The 27,161-nt window shown below is 38.8% G+C and overlaps 1 protein-coding gene across 2 annotated transcripts in view; it reads left to right on the top strand.

Annotated features, from left to right (window-relative positions):
* Positions 1-23,028: 23,028 nt before the first annotated feature.
* The window catches only part of Asxl3 (ASXL transcriptional regulator 3), a 149,204-nt gene continuing 145,071 nt past the window's right edge, over positions 23,029-27,161 (top strand). The window contains exon 1 of one of the 2 annotated variants that reach the window (XM_021151072.1): positions 23,029-23,112. The gene's annotated coding sequence lies outside the window, so the exon portion shown is untranslated. The remainder of the gene's footprint in view (positions 23,113-27,161) is intronic. The other variant, XM_029471780.1, reaches the window with a different exon arrangement.

Raw genomic sequence — 27,161 nt, forward strand, 5'->3', positions numbered from 1 at the left:
CTTTCCCTTCCATTTCTTTCTCTCTCTTTAACTAATTCCAGATTTTCAATTAATTTGCTTAATCAAATATTGTTGCTGCTGTCCTGGTTCTTTTCCCAACATTCTTCTTAGTTTCCCCTGCTAGACCCGTCTCTTCTATGCATTGCTCCTTTATTTATGACATGTTTGGCCAGTTTTCTTTGCCCCTATTTTATTCCTATTGTTCAGCATCTCCCAGCTTTCTCACTGGTCTCATTGGCAGGTCTCTCCTGATGGAAGTGTCAACCCTTGTCTTTTCCCTGAATTCCAGATTTATATGAACAATTCCTACTGTCTGTCCCTAGGTACTGTGGACACTTCAAATGGAATTTGTCAGATACATTGAAACGTTTGTTGAATACTTCCTGCAAATGTGTCATGCACACAAGGAGAATGTGACAACATGCTGTCTTAAAGGGACTTATATTTGTGTATGTATCTAAGCCTCAGACCTCCTTTCATTCACTATGCTTTAGGTTTACCGAGTTCTGACATTGCAAATAGTTTTTGTCTTTAATCTCTTTTCCAATCTCACTGATGCTGCATGAAAGTCTTTCTGGAACAGATCTGCTGTTATTCAGTTTTCTGCCTAAAGACTTTAATGATTAGTTTCAATCGAAAGCTGCACCAGCCATAAGGAGCCCTTTTCAGTATAGCTGGGCTGTTTTCAGAGTGATGAATGCTTGTTTTTCTTGACAATATGTAGAAATTAGCATACTCTGCCTGTTATACACCATATAAACATTTTTTTGCATTCTTTGGTTTATATCTTTTTAACAATAAAAATTAGTTTTTTGACATTGGTTATGTTTAGTAGCTTATTCTTAACTTCTGTGATCAACGTAGTCTCTGTGCTACATTTTCTCTTCTTTCTAAGCCCTTTAACGTAAGTTTTTATTCTTCTCTTAAGAATTAATCTGAAGCCTTCTGGGTCTAAACTATAATAGGTAAAGACTTAAAATATTTATTGAACGTTGTCATTTTGCTGGTTTAAAAATTAATCATTTATTTTGTGTTTATGTGTGAGTTTATATGTGTCCTCAAACATGTGTGTTCCTGTGTATGGTGACTGGAGATGAATGTATGGTATCTCTCCCTATTGCTTTCTACTTTATGTTTTTAATTACTTTTTTTAAAAAAATTGAGATTATAATATAATTACATCATATCTCATTTTCCTTTCTTCCACAAAACCCTCCTATATAGTCTCTTGCTTTCTTTCAAATACATAGTCTTTTTCATAGTTAACACACATACACACACAAACACACATATATTCTTTATATGTAAATACATCCTGATACATCTTTTTTTAAAGAAACAATCTATCACTGAGCCTGCTCCTTTCTAGTTTGACTAGATATACTTAAGTAATGGGAATTTAGCTTATGTCTTCATGCTTGTGGGGTAAACAGTTAACTAACTAACTGTTTACCCAGTTCCCTCATTTTGAGTCACAGACTCACATGACATTATAACAATTAGAAGAGAATGATTGAATGGATGCCTTCTCTTTGGATCACTCATACCTGTTTCTAAAATCCTTCCTTTCACTATAAAGTGATTTTGAATATAGCCACAATTTGACACAAATGTGGGGCAATAGGTGCTTTGAAACATTATTTCCCAAATATATGAATTGAATTGCAATTCAAAAAGAAAGGCATTGTTCTATAAAGCGCACATTGTCTCTCATTTTAAAACAGTAGAAAAACTTAGCAGATCTCATGTTTTACACTTCTGTGAGCGATAGTTCAGCTAGTTATAAAATCCAACAGTAGTTAACCTTTGTGGTAGAGATATTCCTTGTGTTCCTGAAAAACTGAATGAGATACTTGATATTTTGTGTACATGCTATGCTTTGTTAGGTAATATTCTTTTTGTATCTGATAGTTGTTCCACATTCTTTTCATGTTTTCATTTGCATTCCTTAATATTCTTCCTTTAGTGTTATTCTGTAGATTTTTTTTATTCAGTTTGGTACTTGTAATGTATTAATTATCACTAACTTCCTATGAATCATGATTTCATATATAACTTACTGAATTGTGCTCTTAGCAGAGTTTAAGTTCTTTTAAGTCTTGTAAATTTGCTCTTAACATGTAGTAAGTTTAGCATTTGTAGACTATGAGTGAAAGCTTATGTAGGAACAAAAGAAAAATGACTTTCTTAATCCTGTACAGAATGCACTGATGAATGTGTTGATTTTATCATGTGTAATTATACATTGCAAATCAATTTTGACAGTTGAGGTAGAGAAATCAGCATTGGAGGGAATATATCTCTATCTCTAATACCTGAACTACATCTTCATCTACATCTACATCTACATCTACATCTACATCTACATCTGCATCTGCATCTGCATCTGCATCTGCATCTGCATCTATCTATAGCCCAGTTAGTGCGGTATGTATGTGTGCTTAGGGCTGACCACTTAGGATTAGATCACCTGTCACAGGGATCATCACTTGAGAAGACCGATTTCTTCCCATGTCAGCAGTCATTCATTATCTCTAGTTCTGCATTTTGAAGTAGAGTATTATGAGATTTCCCCCTTCTATGCTGTCATGTCAGCTAGTGTTACCTTGTTCAAGCTATCATATTATGGAGATTTTACTAGTACAGCTTCCCTGTACTATATAGAAGGCAGAATTTCATAACAGATATCCTAAACCTTACAATCTTTCTGCCATTTCTTGAAGGTGTTGCCCTAAGCCTTAGGTGTAAGGGTTATGTTGTAAATTAACTAGGAGCTGTTGTGTACCCACAACATCTGAGGTTTTCTACATTTTGACCAAGTGTGGATTTCGGTAATAGGCCCCATCTCCTGCAAACAGTAATTTCTTAGATGTAAGGTACAGTGCCACTTATCTTTGGGAATAAGGATATAGTATTTGGAATGCAGTTAAAAATTATGTGGGTTTAGGAAACATGGCAATAGTAGTTTCTCCTTTAAGATCCATGACTTCATTAGCCACAGAGAGTTTGCTAGACTTACAGTACCAGGCATAAATTCCTGTCTGTTGAGAGGGCCTTCACTCCAATTAGACAGCTTTGGTTACCTCTAAGATATATGTATTACTATCACACCGTTGGGAATATCTTGCTAGATTATTCATTTTGGTTCATAGGCTTTACAAGTAGGTAGGAATATTGATTGCTTTCCCCCACTTGGCAGTTTTACATACTACGAGACTAGTCCTCAAGAAGGAGGCTTCTAGATCAGTTCCAGATTGATTCCTTGAGTCCTGTGTCTAGAGTAAGAGGTGGCTTCCACAAAAAAACTTCCCAGGGGCATTTACAAACATCCTTAGTATCATGTATCTCTCCTTTGTCCCTTCCATTTGTATCATCCTGCCTCCCCAGTTAAAAGCTCCCCTCATTCCCATTTCCTCCTTTATATCACTCATTTTAACATTTCAAATTATTTTTAAACGTTTCTATACTTATTAGGTATGTGTTTTATACTTACATGAACACCCATGCATGTGTATATTTTTGTGCATTGCATGCATGCAGGTGCTCATAGAAGCCAAAGAATGATGTCAGACCCTCTGGAACTGCAGTTACAGGTGGTTATAACCCATGCAATTTGTCTTTTTATTTATCAATTTTTCTCTTTTTATTTCTTAACCACTTATTTAAAGGGAAAGTTGCTTCATGGTACCTCCCTTGAGTCCAACTTAATCTCTGATTGAAATAGATGGTATTATTTTAAGGAGATATTAAGAAAGTTAGTACACAGTAGAAGAGGATAACCATGAATTGTGAACATGGGGATAGATAGCATCAGGAAGTTGTAATCCTCAGACTTTCAGGGCCAAGAAAAGTGGAGTGGTGGTGATTGACGTGAGGTGAAGTGATATCGCTAGCACAAGGCTGTGTGATGAAAACTGGGACCTTGGCTTGTAGAGCATAGCCTTCTTCATGTGAGGACGAGCTGTATAGGGGGACATTCTCTTAGTAATTCTGCAAAACTATCCAGGAGTTAGAGGGCAAGGAGACTCCACGAGAAGACATCAGGCTGCTGCTGCATAGAACTAGATAAAGAAGGGTAGACAAGGACTCTAGAAGTTGCTAATGAGGACTGCTTCCATTTCAAGGCCTTCATGTCTATCTCCTTGTACATTCCTGGTGTCATTGTTGCACCCTCTGGCCAATGGCGTTCCAATTCACTAGTGTGCAGGAACCACCAGATCTCAGAACCGGGCATGTTCTCCATAGTTCATTCTGACTTTGGTCACTTGTTTTGAAATTCTCTCCTCCCCCCTCAACATTTTTTACTTCTTTGGTAAAAATTTACAACACCTTCTTAATAGGAGAAATTCTTTCATATCCCCAATGCATTTTGTAGTTTTTATAATAGGTTGTCATTTTCTTCTTTCTACTTTCCTGTTTTTATATTTTCCCAAGTTGCTACTGGCTGAGTTGGTTTTGATCACATTTGAATTCAGTGACTAATTCAAAGAAGGTACTTCTAAAGAGCTTATAGAGTGAGCTTTTTAAGTTTCCAACAGAACTGCTGGCTCCATATAATATGTCTTCTCGTTGTGTTCCTACATGCCATGGCTGAGTTACTAGTGTAGAGAACCAACAGATCAGATCTTCCAATGACCAGTTACCTAATGTGTGGATTTAAACTGTGTCTATATTCATCCCGCTAGGAGTGATTCTTATTTCAGAATTAGTGTAACTTGATGGTTTGATAGTTTTCATCCCACCATCAGCATAATAGGTGTGATTGAATGAAATAAGCTACAGTCCATGACCATTGATTAATTGACTTAAAAAAAAAAAAGAAAATAACTTTTAGGTCTCAAATGAGATTCTTTTCTGTAAATGTAAATTTGGGCAGTTCAATTGAAATTCTGTAACCAAAACTAAAATCCTATGTGTGTTATTTTAGTAAGATACAGTTAAGTTTCCCAGCTACCCCATGACTTCTGGATGAAAATAATTGTGTAGTATATCAGATACAACATAAATTAGGAGTATTTCCAAAGTTAAAGAGAAAAACATTTTTACATGTGTAAATAAAATACCAACAACTGTAGTTTTGTGCTCTTCTTTGAGAATCTATCATTCAGATTGGAAGCAATTTCTTACTTTCAATTACTGCAAAATATTACTGTCACTATACTACGGTGCTGTTGTTTGACATAGAACATTCTCTAATGGACCGTGTATTGGAAGCGTATCCCCTAACCTACCAGGGAATGGTAGGGTTTTTAAGAAGTAGGGCCTAATGGGAGTCCTTAGTCCATGGAAAGGCATACTCTCAAACAGGACTCTGGTTCCATCCCTATTCCCTTTCTTCCTGTCACTTTAAGAGAATTCTCTGTCATGCCTACTACAATGACAGGCTACATGGTCATAGGCCCAAATGTCCCAGGGACTGACCATTGGTGGATTGAAGCCTTTAAAAAGAATGAGCCAAAATAACTCTTTTTTTTCTTTTTAATAAGTTAATAACTTCTAGAATTTCTTATAGTAATGAAAACTGAACTAACTCATGAGCCACCAGTCCACAGTAATGTTTCATGAAAACCAGTTATTATTGGGTGTTTAAAAGCAAGACACTGAAGTATACAACTTACATGTATTATAATGCTGAATCCCATAAACAAACCCAGGAGACATTTGTCATATCACTTGTAATCCAAAAGAAAAAAAGAAGCCAAAAGGAAAACAAGAGAAGCTGAAGAATTAATTGGTCTGTCATATTTTTCTGAGTTGCAACTGAAGTAAGTTTAACTCAATCTAATAATGTACCTCAGTAAGTGGCTGGATGTTGGAGGATGTCACCCATGTATTTGCCCATCTCCCAGTGTCTTGGCGAGGACCTACTGTTCTAGGTTTTCTGCACCTACATCCTTCAAGCTGAGCTGCGCTATGATTAGGCACATCTGTGTTCTTGCCCTTTCTTCTCCTTTACTTTTTCTTTTCTCCTCGTGTCACTTTAAAATGTCAATTTCAGAGAAGGTTTCATATCCTCTTTACTTGGTAGAGAGGCCAGTGGCCAAGATTAAGGTAGTCTGACTACCTGGCAGAGAGGAGAGATTGTATGCAGCAGAGAGAAATGTTCCTGGTATCAAGGAAAGGCAAGCGGCAGGCACGCGTAGGGAATGCCGTAGGAGTACCATTTCCTTAGTTACAGGGATGGTGGATGCACTCACTCCATTGGAAATGGGACAGGAGTGAATTACATGTAAAGTCTACATGACATCACTCAGGGTTTCCGGTATTGTTTCTATGATGGTAGAGTTGAGGCTTTTCTTGCAGAGACACTAAACCTCCCTCTGGTAAGTTCCTACTAAAGCCCACTTTCCTAATGTAGAGCCAAACTTTGCCATGAATGGTTTCTGTTCTATTTTCCCCACAGATGGATCGCTTTAGAGTTACCTACAAGTGGTCTCTGTATAGATTTATAGCATAATTTAAAATAGCTCAGATCTGGTCGATTTAGGTCTTAACTCACTGAAGTATGTATTACTAAAACTTCCAGGCACTTTCTGAATACAGTAAATGTTTTTATTCATTGTTGAAAATGCTGCCCTTTATTCCTGAATTGGCCGTGAGCATTAGAGGATGCTAAAATAACCACAGAGAATAGGCTCCATTTTCTCCCTGGAATGAATCTGTGCTCCTCCCTGTGCACGCTATGATGAGGTCTGATGAATCAGCGAAGGGCTTTTCATGTGGGAGTCTGTGGATCCTACACAGACTCTACACCTACAGTGTATAGCTGGCGTGTCCTACTGCTCATTTAACTACACTTCTCTTCTTCCATAGCCTAGTGAGTCAGATACAGTGTGATTCAGAACATTTCTGGCATTTCTTCACCTTCTTAGAAATTTCCCTCCGTTTGTGGAAATTTCCCATCTTCATTTTTCTCGGAGGGAGAGAGAGAGCGCGCGCCTGGAAGGGCTCAGGGTTGGTATTGATTCACCGAACTCTGGGCAGAAGTGCTTAGTATATCTAATCATGAAAACACCTTGATTCTAGATCTAACTGGATCTTTGGATGGGAACAAGAAAAAGAATCACATAAACAGCAGCATAATATGGATGAAAGTATTAGAAAACATTATCTCTGAAATTCTTACTAGCCTTGCCACTCTTTGTTCAAACCTTCGTTACCAGCCAAGTAAAAGAACTGAGGTGGAACAACATGTTTGTGGTCCTAGGAAAAAGGCAAATATTTGTGGGTAAGGGGGCTTACTGCATTGTTTTCAGTCTTTAATGAGTACACTGTTTTAGTTTTCAGAATTCACAGCTCATTGAGTTTAGTTTCTATGTATGAGATGAATTGTTGAACATTAAATACATTGTCTTTGTTCTTTGTTAAAAACTTTTGTGGACAATGAAGGCCTTCCTCCATAGACTCTAATCACTCAGTTGTTTTCATGAACTTCTATAATATTAGTGCTAGATATAAATGATAAACAGTTATAGCACAATGAGTGACTAATCTCATGTGGGTTATCATACAGAAAATAGTAATGATGCAGAAACTAGCAAAAGAGAAACATAAATTCACCATCTCATAATTTTTACCCACATGTGTTTGTGAACACACAGTTATGTTGACCAAAACTATATGAAAAAGATTATCTTCTACTAAGTCACTAGGGAAGTCTTTGTCTTTAATGCATGGGCAATGAAACCTTTTTAAGGGTCAGCAAATCAGTGTACAGTTCTTTTATTTTGCCTCCTTGGCAGCCGAGCTAGGGTTATACTTCTTTGCTGTCTTGAGGCTGGGTATGACATAAAGGTGCTTTATTAACTCTTACTTGATCTTCTAGGGCCATGTATGATTTGTCCACTTCTTCTCTAGCTAGGTTAACTGGAGGAGCCAGTGTCTATCCTGGGTCTTTGTTAGAGATAGACATATGTGCAAACTAATATTTCTTTAGAGCCACAGACAGTTGGGAGTTGGTCTTCACTGTTACATATCCTGGCCTATAATGATAGATACACAGAATTTGTAGCATACCAGTTCTTATTATAGGCCAACTTTTACCTTTGTTTAAGATACAGTAAACATTTAAGTGTGCATTTAACAAGTAGATTAGATATATAAGGCCAACCTCTTTTTTTCCTTCCTGTGTCATGTTAAAACGATTTTCAGTATTTCTGTCTAGCATTTGCACTGGGATGTTTTAAGCCAGAAAATAATAGAGAACTGTTTCTTCCTAGGAAACTGCTTCTGTGTTCCTTCTTAGATAAATATGTTTATATTTTTGCCTTATAAAATAATTGCTTGCCTTCCCATCTGTCTTTTGAAGAGGAACAGTTTTGATCCAACAAGAATAGAGCAATTATTGTTAACCAGAATTGAATTCCAAGATATTTGAGATAGAAAGGGGCTCTGGGACATTTTTAATGTATTCAGGTTTCCAAGAAAAGAGAAATTGTGTCTCATTTAAAAGGTGCAGCCAGATAGATCTTCATGCCAGAAGAAAGAGGAAAGCAAGCACTGTCAGTCTTCCCTTCCTCCCTCGCTCCCTCGCTCCCTCTCTCCTTCCCTCTCTCTGTTTTCTGTTTTCCCATATTCATCTCTCAGCCTTCCCAACACCCACTCACTTTGTCAAAGGAGAGTGCCGGTAAGAAGCGTTCCCACTAAAGGGCTTTGTTTCCTTATCAGGCTTCTTTAGAGACCCATGTCCACTGTGGCTCAGATATCTGATGAGATTCTTCCCTAGACAGTAGATAGCAACAACTAACTACTAATAGACTCCCTATTGTCCATATATATTTTAACTCAGGTGAACAGTCTCTACCCATTCAAGAGGCCCATAGCCAACCCTAGGACTCTACACCGGAAAACTTCCTTAAGTGGGGTGAAGTTATACACAACCCCTGACTTTAGTTTAAAAACTGGCATACTTTATCTGCAGAAGACATTCATTTTCAGAGCAATTTTCTTTTCTATAACAGTTTTGGCCTTTATACATCAGTGCAGGTATTTAATCATAACTCTTACAAGCAAGGCCACCTATCACTGTGGGGGAGCAGACAACGAATTTTATCTCCCCACTTATGTTTCTCATCATAAATACTTTTCACAGATATGGGCACAGATAACCATATAATATGTTCTATATGCCTGACAATCGGTACTTATGGTCTAAGCTTGAAACAAAAAAAGGTAGTTTCTATTACTAGCAGAGCTTTCCAATGGATGTCTTATACTAGGGGAACTGGTTCCTTGAGAAACCAACTCCTGCTGGTTCTAGTTGATTGTGTGTGCATAAAAGAATACTGCCTGATACCATTTACCTTTGCGTATAATTGAGTAATGCCAAGTGGCAAGCTGTAGAAGTGAGAGGAAGACATCCTGCAAGGGCTGATTTCGAGTTGGCTTATCAGTGCCTCATCTATACAGCCCCTGCTAAAGAAGATAAATATTTTGATCACATCAACACATTAATACTCTTTCTATCCTGGTGCTAAAATGAGGTCTTATAGAATAATTAGCTCTTAGTCTGGTGGTAAGGAGAACTCATCCTGTAAAATCCGTTTGGGGATACTTGGAAGCACTAAGGACTATTTGATTTCATAAGGAATCTTGTGTTGGTGAAGTTAAGTTTTGATATTTTGTTGTTCTGTTAATGAGATCCAGCCATGTTTCATATCAATAAATATTGATTGGTTGGACAATTGAACTCAACTCTGCCTGCTGTGTGCTCTGATCGATGTAGTCTTCATATTTCGAGCATACAGTTTAAACTGATGGACCAGAAAACAGCCCGGAAATCTAGGCTAGCACTGAGGTAGCGGAGGTTGCTGGTACCATATGTAGCATGCAAGCATTGTCTTCTGAAATTCCCATTGCTGACCACACTGTAGACTCATCTGCTGAGCCTCCTTTGCCCACAGAGAGAGGAACATTGCCATAAGGATCCCATTCCCTAGCCTATGACATTATTGACCAAAAAGTTTAGACTCACATAATACCATGGAGAAGGTCAATGATTGGCCCTCCTCTGGTACCCAACTCCAGCCACCTCTCTTTTCCACCATTACTCATCTCTTCAACACACAAGCATGTCTGGGAACAGGCTAGGCAGACACCGTTTTTCTACATACATGAGAGCACATTTGAGTGAAGTTGAAGGACAGACAGCTTTGTTTCTTTCCTTTGACAATCCCTTCTTTTTCTGACTCTTCTTTGGCTGGAATCAAGTGTCTGTACAGATAATGCTTTATCTTATTTCATTATGGTGTATGAATATACTTAGTAAATATTTGTTGGTGAATTGCTTGAGGGTGGTAGGGATGCAATTGTTGGGATAAAACTCACTGTGAACTGCGACATCATAAGCACTATTATCTTTGCCCTCTGTCAACATGTAAGTGGGGAGAATCACATAATTTCTATAACAGTCATTATATATAATTATCTAAAGATACATTTTACAGCTAATTCTTTCAGGCAGATAAAGCTAAATGCTGTGTCATTCAGACCAGTGCTCAGGAATAATGCTAAGAAGTTTTCTTGACGTAGATTGAATGATGATTGATGTTTGCTTTAGAGGAAGCCAGTCCATCTCTCTCTTTCCTCTATGCTGCTGTATATATAAAATATGGCATATGACTGTTTCAGTTCCAGTATTCATATCTCCTTATGTTTACAACTGAGGTCAAATTAGTTATTAGTCATAATAAAGTAAATACAATATACATAATTAGTATGGTATATGAATGATGTGATAAACTTACTTTATTATAATTTTTATCAATTATTTTATTTATTTATTTATTTATTTATTTATTTTAAATTCCAGATTTTTATTGGATATTTTCTTTATTTACATTTCAAATGTTATCCCCTTTCCTGGTTTTCCCTCTGAAAAAACCCTCCCCCATCCCCTCCCCCACCCCCTGTTCACCAATCCATCTACTTCTGCTTTCTGGCCCTGGCATTTCCCCACACTGGAGCATAGAACCTTCATAGGACAAAGGGCCTTTCCTCCCACTGATGTCCAACTAGGCCATCCTCTGCTGCATATGCAGCTAGAACCATGAGTTCCACCATGTGTGTGCTCTTTGTTTGGTGCTTTAGTCCCTGGGATCTCTAGGGGTACTGGCTCCACCCTCCAACTGTTCCACATCCCATACCTCCTCCCAGTCCCCCTGTCTCCATGAGGATGGTCCCACCCCCCACCTGACCTCTAAACTCCCTGGTGCCTCTAGTTTCTTGAGGGTTAGGTGCATCTTCTCTGACTAAACACAGTCCGGGCAGTCCTCCTCTGTATATGTGTTAGGGACCTCATATCAGCTGGTGTATGCTTCCTGGTTGGTGGTCCAGTGTTTGAGAGATCTTGGGAGTCCAGATTAATTGAGACTGCTGGTCCTCCTACAGGGCTGCCCTCCTCCTCAGATTCTTTCAGCTTTTTCCTAATTCAGCCACAGGGGTCAGTTGCTTCTGTCCATTGGTCAGATGCAAATATCCTCATCTGACTCTTTCAGCTGCTTGTTGGGTCTTTTGGGGGACAGTCATGATAGGTCCCTTTTTGTGAGTGTTTCCTAGCCTCAGTAATAGCGTCAGCCCTTGGGGACTCCCTTTGAGCTGGATCCCACTTTGTGCCTGTCACTGGACCTTATTTTCCTCAGGTTTCTCTCCATTTCAATCCCTGCAGTTCTTTCAGACAGGAACAATTATGGGTCAGAGTCTTGACTGTGGGATGGCAATACCCTCCCTCACTTGATGCCCTGACTTTCTGCTGGAGGTGGGCTCTGTAAGTTTCCTCTACCCACTGTAGAGCATCTTGTCTAAGGTCCTTCCTTTTGATTCCTGAGGGTCTTTCACCTCCTAGGTCTCGGGTACATTCTGGAGGGTCCCCCCAACCTCCTACCCTCCCCCTCCCCCATGTTGCCTGTTTCTACTCTTTCTGCTTTCCTTCAGGGCTTTAGTCCTTCCTTCCCTGCCTGTCTGCTTTCCCTCTCAGGTGCCTCCCCCTCCCCTCTTGTGGTTGCTTTCTTCTCCTACCCAAGTGGGACTGAGGCATCCTCACTTAGGCCCTTCAGCTTGTTGATCTTTTCAAGTTCTGTGGACTGTATCTTGGATAGTCTCTACTTTTTTTTTTTTTTTTTTTTTGGCTAATATCCACTTACTAGTGAGTGCATACTATGCATATCCTTTTGGGTCTGAGTTCCCTCATTCAGGATGATATTTTATAGTTCCAACCATTTGCCTGCAAAACTCAAGATGTCCTCATTCCTAATAGCTGAGTAGTATTCCATTGTGTAAATGAACCACGTTTTCTGTATTCATTCTTCTATCCTTGGAACATCTGGGTTGTTTCCAGCTTCTGGCTATCACAAACAAGGCTGCTATGAACATAGTGGAACACATGCCCCATGGAATAGTGGGGCATCTTTTGGGTATATTCCCAAGAGTGGTATTGCTGGGTCTTCAGGTAGATCTGTTTCCAATTTTCTGAGCAACCTCCAGATGGATTTCCAAGAGCGGTATACAAATTAAAGATTTTAAGAGCCATTTGTAATTTTAAACACACAAGTCATAGTACTGGAGAAATTATTCAGTGGTTAAGAGCATTGCCTACTCTTCTAGCAGATCTGGGTTCAATTCCTAGTTTAGTGGCCTACAACTCTCTGGAATTCCAGTTCTGGGAGATCCAATGGCTTTGGGCTTCCTTGGGCATTGCATGTAAAGTGGTATACCCATTCACTTAAAATAAAAAAAAATCTTTAAAATATATTCAGAAGTCAGAGAAGACCATGCGTCTCTGCTTTCAGCTTCTTTTGTCTGCTTTCCTTGGTAGTAATGCAGGGTATTTTTATGTAGCATGAATATAGACTTGATTTATGGGTATGTGCATGTGAACACTATAAATATTTGGATGTTTGTCTGAATGCTTATTTGTGTTGAGGCCAGAGGTTAACATTGGTTAGCTTCCTTAGTTACTCTCTACTTTATTTTTGGATGTAAAGTTCGGTTTGTTTTTCTGTTGCTGTGATAAAACAGCCTTATCAAAAGCAACTTAGTGGAGAGAAGGGTTTACTTCAGCTTAAGCTCCTAGGTCACAGTCCAGTGTTGAGGGATGCAGGGCGGGAACTTGTAGAAGAAGCCACAGAACAATGCTGCTTGCTTACTGAGTCATTCTGAGCTAGCTTATAGCCCAGACATACCTGTCACCAGATAGTGCCAACCATAGTCATTTGGACATTTCCACATCACCAGTCCAGACAATCTCTCTCAGATATGGCCATTGGCCAGTCTGTGATATGGCCATTGGCCTGTCTCAATGGGACAATTCTTCATTTGAGGTTCCACTTCTCCAGATAACTATTAACTACTACTGTTAACACTAGTACATTTTAATGATTCCCAAAATACCCAGAAATTGCTGCCTCAGACTATTACTTGTCCAAGGGCTGCCTTTGAACATGGATTCCACTGTGGTCTATCTCCACAAGCACAGGGTTGCATCTCCTTGTAGGCAAACATAGTTGATAAACACCTAAGCTTGTCATCTGTGTACCTGGATTTTTATAATTATAGTTAGGAGTATAAGTTAGGAATACAGTTCAGAATGTAAGTAAAGTGTCATTAGGGAATATAGTTATCATTCAATCATATTAGATCTTGGGACAGTCTACCTGGGCTATTTCCAGTGATTATATTAAGTGTTATGGGAGAACCCATCACATGTCATCTTATATTCTGTGCCTGATTTATGAAGTATTACTGAAGATACCATTTCTACCCAAGACTCTGAATATTTTGTTATGAGGCAATTCTTCTATGTTAGAAATATAAGACATTTAGTTAGTCTGACAGACTTATTCTTTCACTCTGCTAGTTTGAGTTCTCTAACTGTACATTTTAGAATGGTCTTGATATTAGGACAAGGCTATGGCCTAGTCAGAGAAACTCCATCATCTGGCAGTATTTCTGCATTTGGACACATTCTACAGTATGTTCACTTTTTTTTGAATTGGTGAGGATTCTTTAAAAACTTGTAGGACAGAATGTGATGCTGAGAAATAAGACCCCCTCCCCCAACTGCAGAGTGAAGAAGAAACAAAGATGACGGTGCTTAGTGACAAGCCTTTGAAAAACGTCTGCACATAGGCCTGAGAAGAGAGGTTAGTTTGTGAGACAGGGTCTCTCCCTGCAACTGAAGTTCACTGACAAGACTGTATAGCCAGCAAGCCCCAGGAACCTCCGTATCACTGACTCTGCACCGGGGTTCTAAGTGCATACAACCACACTCCAAATGAAATGCTACTGGGGGTCAATCTCAGGTCCACAAGATGATTCAGTGGGCCACTTACCAATGAAAACATGTGGGATTTTCACATGCTATGTAAAAGGAAGGTTGATAATGGTCCCTGTGTGATGGAGTTATTACTATGAGGAGTAAATGTGCTTATGTACATGGTAGCATAAGACTTGATAGAGAGCAACTGATTGTCAGTATTTGCTGTTAGTTTATAAAATATATGTATCTGTCTTTCTGTTTCTCTTTGTGTTATATGTATGATATATGTGGGTATATATGACATACATGAGTATGTGTGTGTTCGTACTTATATGTGTGTATGTATAAGCTTATGGGAATGAGTACAGAATCACATGTTCCCATGTATACTTATGGAAATCAGAGAACCACCGGAGTACTGGTCCTTGCCTTTCACCTCACTTTAAGGCATGATCTCTTCATTGTTCACTGTCGTATACAAACTAGATTGTCCATAAACTTCTGCAGATTCTGCTGTCTCAGCTTCCCACCTTTCTTTAGGAACATTGGAAGGACAGACATGTATTATATCCAGAACATGGGGATTTGAACTGAGCTCCTTGGATTTGTATAGCAAACACTTTACCCACTAAGCCATCTTTCCAGACCTCTGGTACTTTTTTTTTTAAAGAAGGTAAGAGGGCCAAACCTTTAAAATCAGAACTTTTGAGCCTTATCTGAACTCTAAGTAAAATTCTAGAAATTACAAAACAGATGGCTGTAAGCATTTACAAATGGAATTAAGATCCCTGGAAGGCATGATGTATTCTTTCAGCTAATTCATGTCAAAGTAAATTAATTTACTTTTGATAGGATTATTAGACTTACACATCAGGAAGAAATGCCTGTTAGAGCTAAATTTCTGCCACTCATTTGACTTGATTCTATTGTGAAACTCTTTTAGAAGTGATGTACAATTATGAACTGGCTGATAGTATAATTAAATGACTCTGTAGCAGATTGAACATCTATAGCCAAGAATATTGATTGAGTATTCATGATCAGTTTGGAACTGGTTCCCACTGGCAGCCGCAGACTTTGTTTTCTATCACCCAATTTGAGTGTGTTGTGAAGATCGTGGAGACATGCATCAAGATCACACTTGCCAAGCATGTGGGTCTGTCAGAACCAAAAGGGATCTGAACAGCTGGACCATAGAATGACTGCAGATGAACTTTATAAGCTTAAACCAATAGACTGCAGTTAAATGGATAAAATTACCCAGGCTCACTGGCTGTTTTTATAGATTTTTGTTCTGGGCTCTGTGGAAATCTGATGAAGGAGATTTCTGGGGGTATTAAGCAATTATATTGGAAAGAAATATTTGTGACTGGCAAGATTTGAGAGGCTATGTTAAAATGGATTTAAACGTAAGTGGGGTGGAGAAAGATGTGTATGTGTGAATGCATACATTTATATATATACACATATAACACACACATATGTGTTAGTTTTGGAAAACACACCTCAGATCTCTAATTGTAGCATTAGAATTTTAGATGGAAGTGTTGAAAGTCCTGGGAGTGCTTTTATGAAGTGGCTAATAACAAGAACAGGCGTTATATTAGCTTGTTGTCATGTGCCTATAAGAGACAGACGGCAACTGATATTTTCCCTCTACTATGTACTTATTAAAGGAAACAATTTCTTTCCTATAGGATTTAGTTGATATATTTAATGAGTATCATTCTTAAAGATGTGCATTTTTGTGATGCTAGAAAACTGAAGACTGTACAATGAAGGATGATTTGTATTGTTGAAATTGAAAATCTTTTATTTGTATTTGATGAGGGAATATGAACTAAAAGCTATCGGAGATTTGCCCCCAGTCATGTTAAAAACTCAATACCACATTGTGTGACTATATAACTAACGGAAGTTATTTGTGAATTATTCAACATAGTTTATTCATTTGATACTAAATATCTTGTGTGTATACATATGAGTACAGATACCCACAGAGGCCAGAAGAGGTCATCAGATCCCCTGGATTTAGAGATAAAAGCACATGCAAGGTGGGTGGTGGGAACCAAACTTGGATCCTCAGGAAGAACAGCAAACACACTTGACCAATGAGCAATTTCTCTGCCCCATAGTTTGTTTTTATCTTATCTGTTTAGTCAAAGATTTCAATTTCACATGAGATAATCCTTGTATTTTGAAATGACTATTAAGAATATTTGGAAGTAAGAAGAAAGCACAAATTTTCCTGGATGCACAGAAGAATATGTTTCAGCAAGTAGTGGATTCTGCATGAGGTAGACTGACTACAGAGTTCTGTTACAGGAAATTCCTTCCTGTGGGATATTTATTTTTTCATGCAGACTACATATATGGGCATGTATCTATGTATATATATATATATATATATATATATATATATATATATATATATAATATATCTATATATATATATTTTATAACACTTAAGCGATGATAATCACTTTTAATTTGGGGGGTATATGTATCTCTGATGTGTCTTTACCTTTTCATTCTTTTTCTGTATAATGAAAACATCACACTTGCCAGGCCGACTGGAGGAACTATACAGTACAGGTTCTCTTGTGGAATATATTTGGCCATGGCCAGTGGATGAGGACTGGTAATATTTGGGTAGTATAATAATACCTACTGCCCATCATTGTCTTAAAGCTTCCCCTTTTTTAGTGATGGGAAGATATTGACAAGATTTGTGTTTCAAGGCTAAATACAAAGTGCTTCCCACTCAATGCTATTAGCTTATTAGCTGTCATTGCTGTAGGAAGTCATTTGGTTCATTGAGATAATAAGTTCTTCCTATTCATTTTCTCATTCAGTCCTCAGGACACATTTATGAATGATGAAGTGAAGAAATTGCGACTCAGGGTGTTAAGCATATTATCTAACATCAGACAGTGGCTTAGGGGCTCCTGGTTTATCTGACTATGAAACTCATAACCTAAAATCATTATTCTATAAAACATTCTAAATACAGAATTAATCACACTCTCTCTCCAAATTACCTTGGTCTTGATTTTTTTTTTGAAGTCCATTTAACACTGCTGCAGTCTAGGAATGTAGACATGAACGAGGGCCAAAGTCCTTGATCTCATGAGGCCTTCAGAATATTGTAAAGAATATCATTGAGCAGGTACACTAACTAATGACAGGTTCGGCAGGTAATACTGCGGAAGCATACTGTTTAAACCATTCTCCTGTAGTTCAAGGAAATGGTGGATGTTAAGTGTGAGATTTCTGGAGAAGGCTTGAGAGTTAGATCTTATATTTAATATCGCAGTTGTAATGCTTTGGTTTTGGAAAATGCTATTTGCTTGTGGGAATCTTAACTGGGTATAGAGAGTAGTCACCCGCATCTGGGTGGCTTTGTCCAGCCCCTTCCCCTTGTGGGATCTTGAGATATATTATCTTCATGCTGCTTTGGGGTGAAGTAGGGTTGATTCTCAGGGATGTTATCATTATATTTTCCGTGTTTTTAAAGTCACATTCTCATGAATACTGCTGCAGCATGTAATTTTCCCATAAAACACATTCAACTAGGACAGAAAATTGTAAGCATCATCTTTAAACCCTTAATTAGGAACCAAATATTCTAGGAGCTGAGAACAACCTAGTTTAACTGTGGAGATCAGGCATTTGGCAGAGATCTGTGATGTTTGATATGATTTATTTTATCATATGAATAGTGCCACAGATCTAAATCCTAGTTAAAACAAAATCATTGGTACCTCTGAGCTTTGGAGCAGTATAAATAGGAAAAGACTGGAAGTCTTTCTGGGGTCTGTTGTTACAGAATGAAGGATCCCTTGAGAATCTAGCACACAGGTGTTCTTTGGTAAGTTTAGCTGCCTTTACTAAATCAGTCACTTTTGTTATTACTGTTACTGTGCATGCTCTGTTCTTCCAAATGGTAGTCGTATGGCCCTGTTAATGCATCATATCAAAGAATGTAAAAATGAACCAAATAGTATATGCTATGTGAAAGTAGCCTATAGCTCCAGCTCCATAGTCCTTTATCCTTTACCAGGATGCAAGGCCTCTAACATCTAACCCCTGTGATGAGCTTCCAGATTGGAGCAGAGGAAGATGCCTGAATGTTAGTAAAAGTAAAGTAGCTTGGCCACTGATACCCATTCAGGTTCACACAAAAGTCAACTCTGAAATGACTTTTAGACTGTGAAGCTTTGTCTCTCTTCAGTCAAAGAAATAATGGCTCTCAGAACATTTTTATGTAGGGATCAAAGGGTCAAAATGTTAACCTTCAAGTGGACACTGGTCTAATGTGTTTATCTTAGATACATTTAGGATGAGTTTTCTATTTGAGAGGCACTAAATAATTCTGGAGGAAACCTTTCAATGGTGGACTTGGGATCCAGGATCAGGAAAGTAATTAAGCACAGTTTTGTATAGCTCATGCCTTTAGTGGATGTCATCCTCCTGCTCCTTCAATATAGAGGTGCCCTTTCTTGAAGGTGCATTTCTACTGGATCCTGAGGGGTCATTGCTGGGTTGAGATTGTCTTGCCTTGGCGTTGCATGAGCTTAGGGGGAGTCCAATGGCATAACTTCCAGTTCTGTGAATTTGTTTACTTCTGGTGAAAAATAAAGAGAAAGTGTAATTAGAAATGATGGATAATGCTGTGTGCGTGCTTGTGTGTGTGTGTGTTTGTGTCCTATATTTCTTGTCATGGAGGGCATGGAGAGTCACTTTTCTGAAAAACCATTCTGTATTTGGAACTTTTCGTGCTTAGCCATGTGGACAGAGGGGCTGAGGAGTAAAAAGATTCTAGAGAGAGGCATGTTAACTAAGCAAACTGGAATCTCAAATATAGCTTCACTATGGGCCCAACGTCCACTTCACAGAGAATTAGAAGAACACGGATCTAAACATCGACCACTGAAACATAGTCTGATTCCTACAGAGGAGATGGGGCATCTGGCTAAATTTTTTCTGTCCTTTCTTGCAGGGCTGATTCTAATAATTTTTGGTACAGGTTTCCCAAGTAGAAATGTAGTGATATCAAGATTTTAGGACATGTTGTTTTGGAATGGATTATAAAGGTTCACTTTCTAGCCAGGGTAAGCAGTGTTGGAGAGAGAAATAAAACAGAAGCATTCAAAAGAAGAACAATTAATATTATTTATAAAACACAAACAAACAAACAAACCCAATCCATTTCTGTTATACTGTTGGAGCTATTAGGAGTTCAATTACCTGTTCATATTGATAATAATTAACACTATTCAGTGGCTTATGTAGTATTAACAGTAAAATATGAAAATAGTTTAGAAGAGTTACTTATAGTTGTAGCTGAAAAATAAGCCAATAGAAAGGCTATTAATGGTTTTAAGGTAAATACCAAATAAAATACTGGGCCTTAACTATTTTCAATGTTTAATAGTGTTTCAATTTCAATCTCAGTTTCCCCTAAAGAGGTGAGCCGTTAGGCACTTAGAAGAGATCAGAAGCTTCTAGTGCTCTGTGACACCAAAGTCTCTTGAAGTGTTACAGCTCTTCCAGCAAATTCATGGGTTACTGGAACCAGCATCAACCCTGGATGAGCCCCAGAGCACTGGTTTCGTTATAGGCCTTCAGGATTCTAAAATCTATGAGTGAGCATGAGACTGTCATTGCTTCTGTCCAGCCTATCACGTACATGTGTGTATGTTTGTGTGTGTGTGTGTTTTATACAGGATGTCTATGTTGGAAATATACTGTTCCACATGCTACATGGTAGAGGATGTCTTACTATAACCATGTGCGTTATGAAATAGATCAAATTGGAAAAACAGGGATGACTAATAATAAATGGTGGAAGAGGTAAAGTTGGAATTTTACCTCCACGCCATACTAAAATGTGAATTGGCTTGATCGTGTGCTGGTCTTGCATAGGCAACAATAGTTGCTATGTAGTCACAAGCACATTGGTACTGTCGTGTGCAGAAGACACTGGTTTGCTCCAGTCCTCCCCACCCAACCACAGATGTTTCAGAATTCTGTCCATCTTCAAAGATGGTCACTGAACTTTAGAGAGTGGTTGTAATAAAAATGTTTTTATTGTGGCTGAGCACCTCACAGTCACTTATTCTCAGTCATTCTCCACTGGACACCCCCATACCTTTGACTATATAGAGACAGCACAAATTGGAATAGATAAGTTATTAGAACAAGAAGAAAAGAAGATTGGAGATAAGAGATGGGAGGTGCACCTGGGAGGAGATAAGTGGAGGAGTTGGAGGTTAATACGATGAAAATGCTCTGAATGGAATTTTCAAAGAATTAATAAAATAATTATTAAAAGGAAATCAAACAGAAAGTATGCTTTTATGAACTAATAAGAAGACAAGGAGTACCCCAATGCCAAGGGCCTGTGGGGTAATGGGCTGCTTATACAGTACACTGTGTGGGCCTGAGATCTTGGGATGGACTTGCATTCTGTGTAAGGCCTCCCCAACTCTTACGTACAGCCATCTTGCCTGTGAGTCTGAGTGTGTCTCTGTGATGTGATACAACATTTAGATGATGCCAATGTTGGGCTCTGTGACGGAAATTTCTCCCTATCTTGGGCTGATATTCAGTAAAACTTGTTCACACACAGGAACAGTGTGTTCTCCCGTCTCCTCTTTCAGGGATAGAGGGTGGCTTCTAAGTTCTCTGTGGCTTCATCTCCTTCCTGTTCCTCTTCAACTTCCTGATGTAATCTTTGGCACTTTTCCTTTCTTTCTACAGTAGGAAGTGACATCATAGAGAAGGGAGCAGGGCTATCCAATTTTTCTCAGTTTCTTGGAGGAGATGCCCATGTATGTGGAGGGTCCTGTACTCAGGAAGACAAGTCCTCCACAGTGAGTCAACCACACTTGCAAATGCACCCACATTTCAGCTAAGACATTGTCTAGGACAGGATGGCTTCTTCTTCAGTCCTTTACCAGACTGAATGAGCTTGCCTTTACATGATGCCAGTTCAGCTCAGTTTTCCTCCCTCCTACCTTTCTGCCTTTCCTCCTTTCTCCCCATTCTGTCCTCTCTGTTTTCCTTCAAATATGTGTGATTACTGTTGCTCTGCCCATATCTATTGTGACATCTCATTAATGTTCCCAGCATCACATGGCATGTGGGATGACTCCACCCTTTGCAGAGTTCCTATGACCTCAGCATGTCCTTTCAGTAATTGATAGTTCCACACTGTTCTGCTTATAATTACTGTTTTTTTTTTTGTATCTATTTACTCTCTCCACTTTCTGTATGATCAAGTCCCCCTTTTAGCTTTGTCATGTAGTTTCCTTATTGCCTTTTCTCCTAACGTTTCTCTACTTTACTCTTCCTCTTGTATAGCTTCCCCTAAGGCCCCTTTCTCATGCTCAGTTTCTCATGCTCAGGGCTGGCTCTCCAGTACAAACCCTCATGGGGTCGATTTCCCTTGCTATTGTCATACTGGTTTCCTTTGCTAAGCATAGCTAATATTTCTTTATCCTTTCAATGGCTTATCAGCTGTTAGCAAGATGATCAAGAAATAGGTGATGGGAAACTTGAGAAATACAAATAGCAGACTGGGGAGAGGCTCGAGTATGAAGAAGGACCATCTGTTTACCATGCACTGATTAGTCTTTGCTAGTGGGATAATGAAAATTTGGTCATTGATAGGAGAAGAAATTACTATTTTGAAAAGATTAGGAAGGCTGTTAGTGCAAACCTATTATTTTTAGTAACCATGATCCATCTATTAAATAATAAGAAATGAGAGAATTTTAGTATCATTAAGCTGCATGGGGCCATGGCTTATGCATGAAGCTCCAGTGTAAGAGTTTTAAATGGCTGTCATCTTCCCTTGGAAAGAAGGTCATTGTAAGGTTATGCATTTCCAAATATGGTCCCTATGGTTTCTGAGGAGTGAGCAGCATTCATTCTGCTATATCCCAGTCTCCCCTTCATGGACCCAAACCCCTGAATAAATAGAAGAACTTGCTTAGCACACTGGTGCCTATGAACTAATCAGGGGCCTCAATGTGTTTTCTGCCTCCTTGCTTAAGACAGGAAATTCCCCAAAGATAGAGTATGGCAGAAGAAGAGGGAATGAGAATGGCACTGAGCTCATAAGGCCAAAGGGGGCTTGATGGAAGGCGGGAGAGGCTCACTTGACATTAATTGGAACAATGGCAAAGACAAGGAAAGTGAGCTGAGCCAGGGTGTCCCATGGCAAGGAGGGGCATTAGAACCATTAGGTTTTATCTTTTCCTCTGTAAAATCCTATGAAGGTTTGCCAAACTGAATCTCATATGGTTGTTTTCTGACTGTCATTTTATACTTTGTATTACATCTGGGCTGTATATTTCCGTGGCTCTAGGAATGGAGCAAACACTTTATCATCTTAAATATGTCTTTCACCATAGCACAACTGATATTAGGAAATGTTAGTAGTTTTGTTCAAAAGTCGAGCATCACATGCTTTGATTGCCTTGTTTTCTTCCGGTATGGACTCGCTTTTTATGACATGTATGCTTTTGTGACATTTTAAAAAAGGATTCCTCTACCTCCCAGTCTTACAGAAGTTGTTGATTTAATAGTCCAAGTGGAACAGAAATTCTCCCTTTGTTCTCCTGAGTTGTGCAGTGAGGGCTGACTTGGCCTGAAATTCTCTTCTTTACAAGTTAAGGAGGAGAGCATGTGATTCAGGCTAGCTTTAATTCTGCATGCTTCCATGTATTAATCTGAGAGTCTCATGCTCATTTTCATTTCTTTTAGGCACTAGAAAAACACCCCAACTCCCCAATGACAGCAAAGCAGATTCTGGAGGTCATTCAGAAGGAAGGCTTAAAAGAGACAAGGTTAGTAGCCATTTTCAAGTCGTCTTTTTGTTTGCTGGCATTAGTAACCTCCGCTAGTGGAGCCAGAAGCATTTCTATAGTTAACACTATAGTTGATGGTGAACTAACTCCCCCCAAATTCTCTGATGATTGCAAAACACTGTGTGACCTAAGTTCTCCTCTGAGCTGCCTGTTAACATAATGCATCACCTTTGGTGGATTGATAAAGGATGGTCTTTGGTAACAAAGAAAGCCCTTGTGGTTTAGCCCACAGCAGAGTTACTCCTCTTTCCCTCAAGAGGAGATAATGTTTCTGAAATTAAGTAATAGAAGAGAAACACTTTTACAGGCTTAATAGATCCTGGGATATAAAGATGAGCAGACTCTGATAAAATTCAAAGGGCCAATAAAATGTGGCTGAAAATTTAGTCCTCTTATATTGAAGGCTTCTACCCTGAGTGACTTTTATCAGATAGTGAGCCTTTCTATTTATTTTTAAATGGTGGCTTTATTAAGATAGAAGTCGCATATAATAAAATTTGCCCTTTGGTGGCGTGTATCTGCAGTCATCCTCACTACTGTAAAACATTCCCATCATCCTAAAATGATGCCTTGTACTTACATCCTAAAATGATGCCAGTCTCCACCTGCCCCCCCCCCACTGCTTTAGCCACTAATATTAAATGTCTCTATCAATTTGCTATTCTGGCATTTTTCTATAGATAGAACTCATGTAAGTAAATATAGCCTTCTAGCTTCCCCTCCAGTGTTATGATTTCAGTAATGATGGTTATTGTAAAATATACTAAGAATTCATTCCTTTTTGTTGTCAAATAATTTTCTGTTGTATAAACATACAACAGTTTGTTTACAATGTGACCATTTATAGGTATGTATTAATTTTATAGCTTTGGCTTTGGCCAGCTGTTGGGGACCGTACAAATGGCACCCCTCAATAAAAAACAAAGGATATTTGTCATATGACGTGGTAGTCATGTTGATGTATATGTCTGTCGTCAGCCATCTTATATCAGATAGACATCTGGGCGAGTCAGCCATCTGAAAGCTATGGAACTAACAACATTATAGTCACAACAGTTATAAGTTGATTGGAATTAAACCTACTGAGATACCTTTTAATGCTCTGATGTTAAGATAGACAGGCAAAGAGGACTGAGTATCCCTGAGTTCAGCTTTTCTTCCACATGGGTTTCACCTATGATGCCTATTAATTCTGAAGTGTAAGTACTATTAGTCTGCAGCTGAATGAATGGCATCTTTTTCACGTTAGCTCTATAGACATCACAAGTCAGTGGGATACAGGATACCAGTGCTCAATTTTCCATTTCACTTTGATGGATTTTTTCTGGCCTCCATGAAGAAGTAGAATGAGATGTTATAAGTACACTGTGTTGCCAGTCTGTTTCCACAGTGGAAACCATGGGAGTCCATTTGCTCACAGTGCCCGGAAGCCCCTCAGTAGGAAATCTGAGCTTATGCTGGATTTCAGCATGAGAAATTAGAGACTATGAGGAGGAAAATTGACAGTTTTCTGTTTGCCAACCTGTCAATAATCCTAAAACTACTTCTGTTATCAAGAAAACATCGAAAATGTTCATGCCACAGTCAAAGGGAATAGAGGGAGTCACCATCTAAACATTTTAAATGCATGAGCCTTGTTCCAGGGAAATCTGCTAAAACAGTTAAGAATTGTATTCCTAAAAGGAGGTGTTTGAAATGCATCCACTAACACATATATATATATATGTCAGGGCTGGGGAGAGGGCTCCATGGGTAAAGTGCTTATGGCACAATCATGATGAATGGAGTTTGTATTCTCAAGAAACATATACAAGCCTGGCATGGTGGTATGTGCCTATCATCCCTGTGCCAGGGAAATTGAAACAGGAGGATCCTTCAAATTCACTGGCCATAGAGCCTAGCTTATTCCTCTCTTCAGAGAGAGATGATTTAAAAATATAGAGAACAGCAGAAGAAACTCAAAATTGACCTTTGGATTCCACATGCATATTCACTCATAAATGCATTCATTCATGAGCATGTACACGCGTGTACACCACACACACACACACACATATTCTCACACACACATTCACATACACACATTCTCTCTGTCTCTGTCTCTGTCTCTGTCTCTGTCTCTGTCTCTCTCTCTCTCTCTCTCTCTCTCNCACACACACACACACACACACACACACACACACACAGATATTCTTATCCAAAGGCATGACTGCCACTGTTATTTTGAGCTTGCTGTACATGGTTACTGCAGTGTGGGTCTCAACAGTATTTTAATTGCCATTATGATCATAATACTAACATGTCATGTTTTCAAAATGCTCCTTTTTGCAGTTGTGCTCAAACATATTCCTACATTTAGGCAGTTAGCAAAACCAGTCAAAACTGTAAAGCAAAATTGTCTTTAAAGAGTAATTAAGAACTCTGACACGGAACACACGACTTCCGATGTCCCTAAATTCATCTTCCCTTAGTGCATCATTAGTGTATCCTTTTGTGTGAAAATTATTGTGTTATAAGTCCTAATAGACTGGTCCTATTATTAAAAGGACTCTGACAGGCAGCTCCCAGGTTGGCTAGGAAGGGAAAGGCAAGGAGGGAGACTGCCATGGTTGATCATCTATAAGTCCAGCTCTGTTTTGAATGGCTTCAGACCTGCATTTTATGTTTCCATTTATTTCTTCTGTTTCTTTCCATCTCTGCTTTTCTGTCAATCGTGTTCTGTTACTGACTGCCCACGTGTTTCTGTCCAATCTTCCCTTGATTTCTAGTTTTAGTTTGCCTGTTAGAATAACCTCTAAAGCAAACCTATGTAGACACTTTATGTGTGTTCTTTTAGGGAGCAGGTGCTGACATTTATTTTATCTGCTTAATGAACCATTTTGCTACTTTTGAAGTTCTTAGATGTTTCTAAATATTTGAAGTAGCTGATTAAATGAAGTGTAGCTGTATGTATTTTTCTTAGGTAAAGTTTACAAATTCCATCATCAGAAGGTCAACCTTGGGTGATTACTTCTTGTTATTTATTAATGATGTGTTTTCCATGAAACACAAACAGGTTACATATGCCTGATACAGTTCAGGGAGGTGATCCTGGGGTTTCTGATGTGTCTGTAGTGCCCCAAGGGTTACAGGTAATGCTAACGTTCCCTGCACTGTCCTCCACTGTCCCACACATTTTCAAGGAAGTGTCTGCAGGGTCTCTCCCACATCCTGAGCACTTAGTTAAGAACATTCATATAAGGCTCTATGGGGTCTTTCCATGTCTCTGAGCCAGGCTCACCTCTGCAACTGGTCTAGCTGTTCTGCAGTTTTGCACTGGGGTTTTCATTGGGCCTCCTGAGCTGATTAAGGGCAGAGAAAGATCCCAACTCTCGTGGCTCACAGAAGATTCTCAATAAATAGTTGTTGAGTAAATAGTCTTCTCCCCCAAGATGTTCACTTGCTGGCTCCCAGCGGCGACTTTGGCTTACAGTCAGCATGCGAAGCTTCTTGCAAAGCAGCATGCTGTGGTTTAGTCCTATTCAATATTGTTTTGAAATCAAAAAGAGGGTGCCTAGTCTGCAGCAACCATTCAATACGTGTGCATCCTGACAGTCTGCAGATGATCACCTGTAAACAAGGGAAGGAAGCAGGGCTCTGTGGCTTCCTCTTGGATATTGTAAGGACCACTGGTTTAAGGAAACTGGAAAAGGGGAATAACAGTTGAGATGTAAATAAATAAACTATCCCATAAAATTTTTAAAAGTGTAATTTAAACAAAATATCAAAGCCAGCTATTCTGACACAGCTAATGTGGATATTAGAATAGATTTAACAGATGAAATAGTGTTACCTTGACACTTGTGACATTTTTATACTGACTTTCCCTCTTTGCAAGCTACACTTTAAATTATATATTTTTATATAATTATGATACAAGCTACACAGATTTTGTGTGTCATCTCCATGTTATTTATGAAATATGTAGACTGTGATTAGATTCTAACTGGAAAAGCCTGAATGAAATACTCCATGTGTGAGGGATTTTT

This window comes from Mus caroli, chromosome 18 (genome assembly GCF_900094665.2).
Source record: "Mus caroli chromosome 18, CAROLI_EIJ_v1.1, whole genome shotgun sequence".
NCBI lineage: Eukaryota > Metazoa > Chordata > Mammalia > Rodentia > Muridae > Mus > Mus caroli.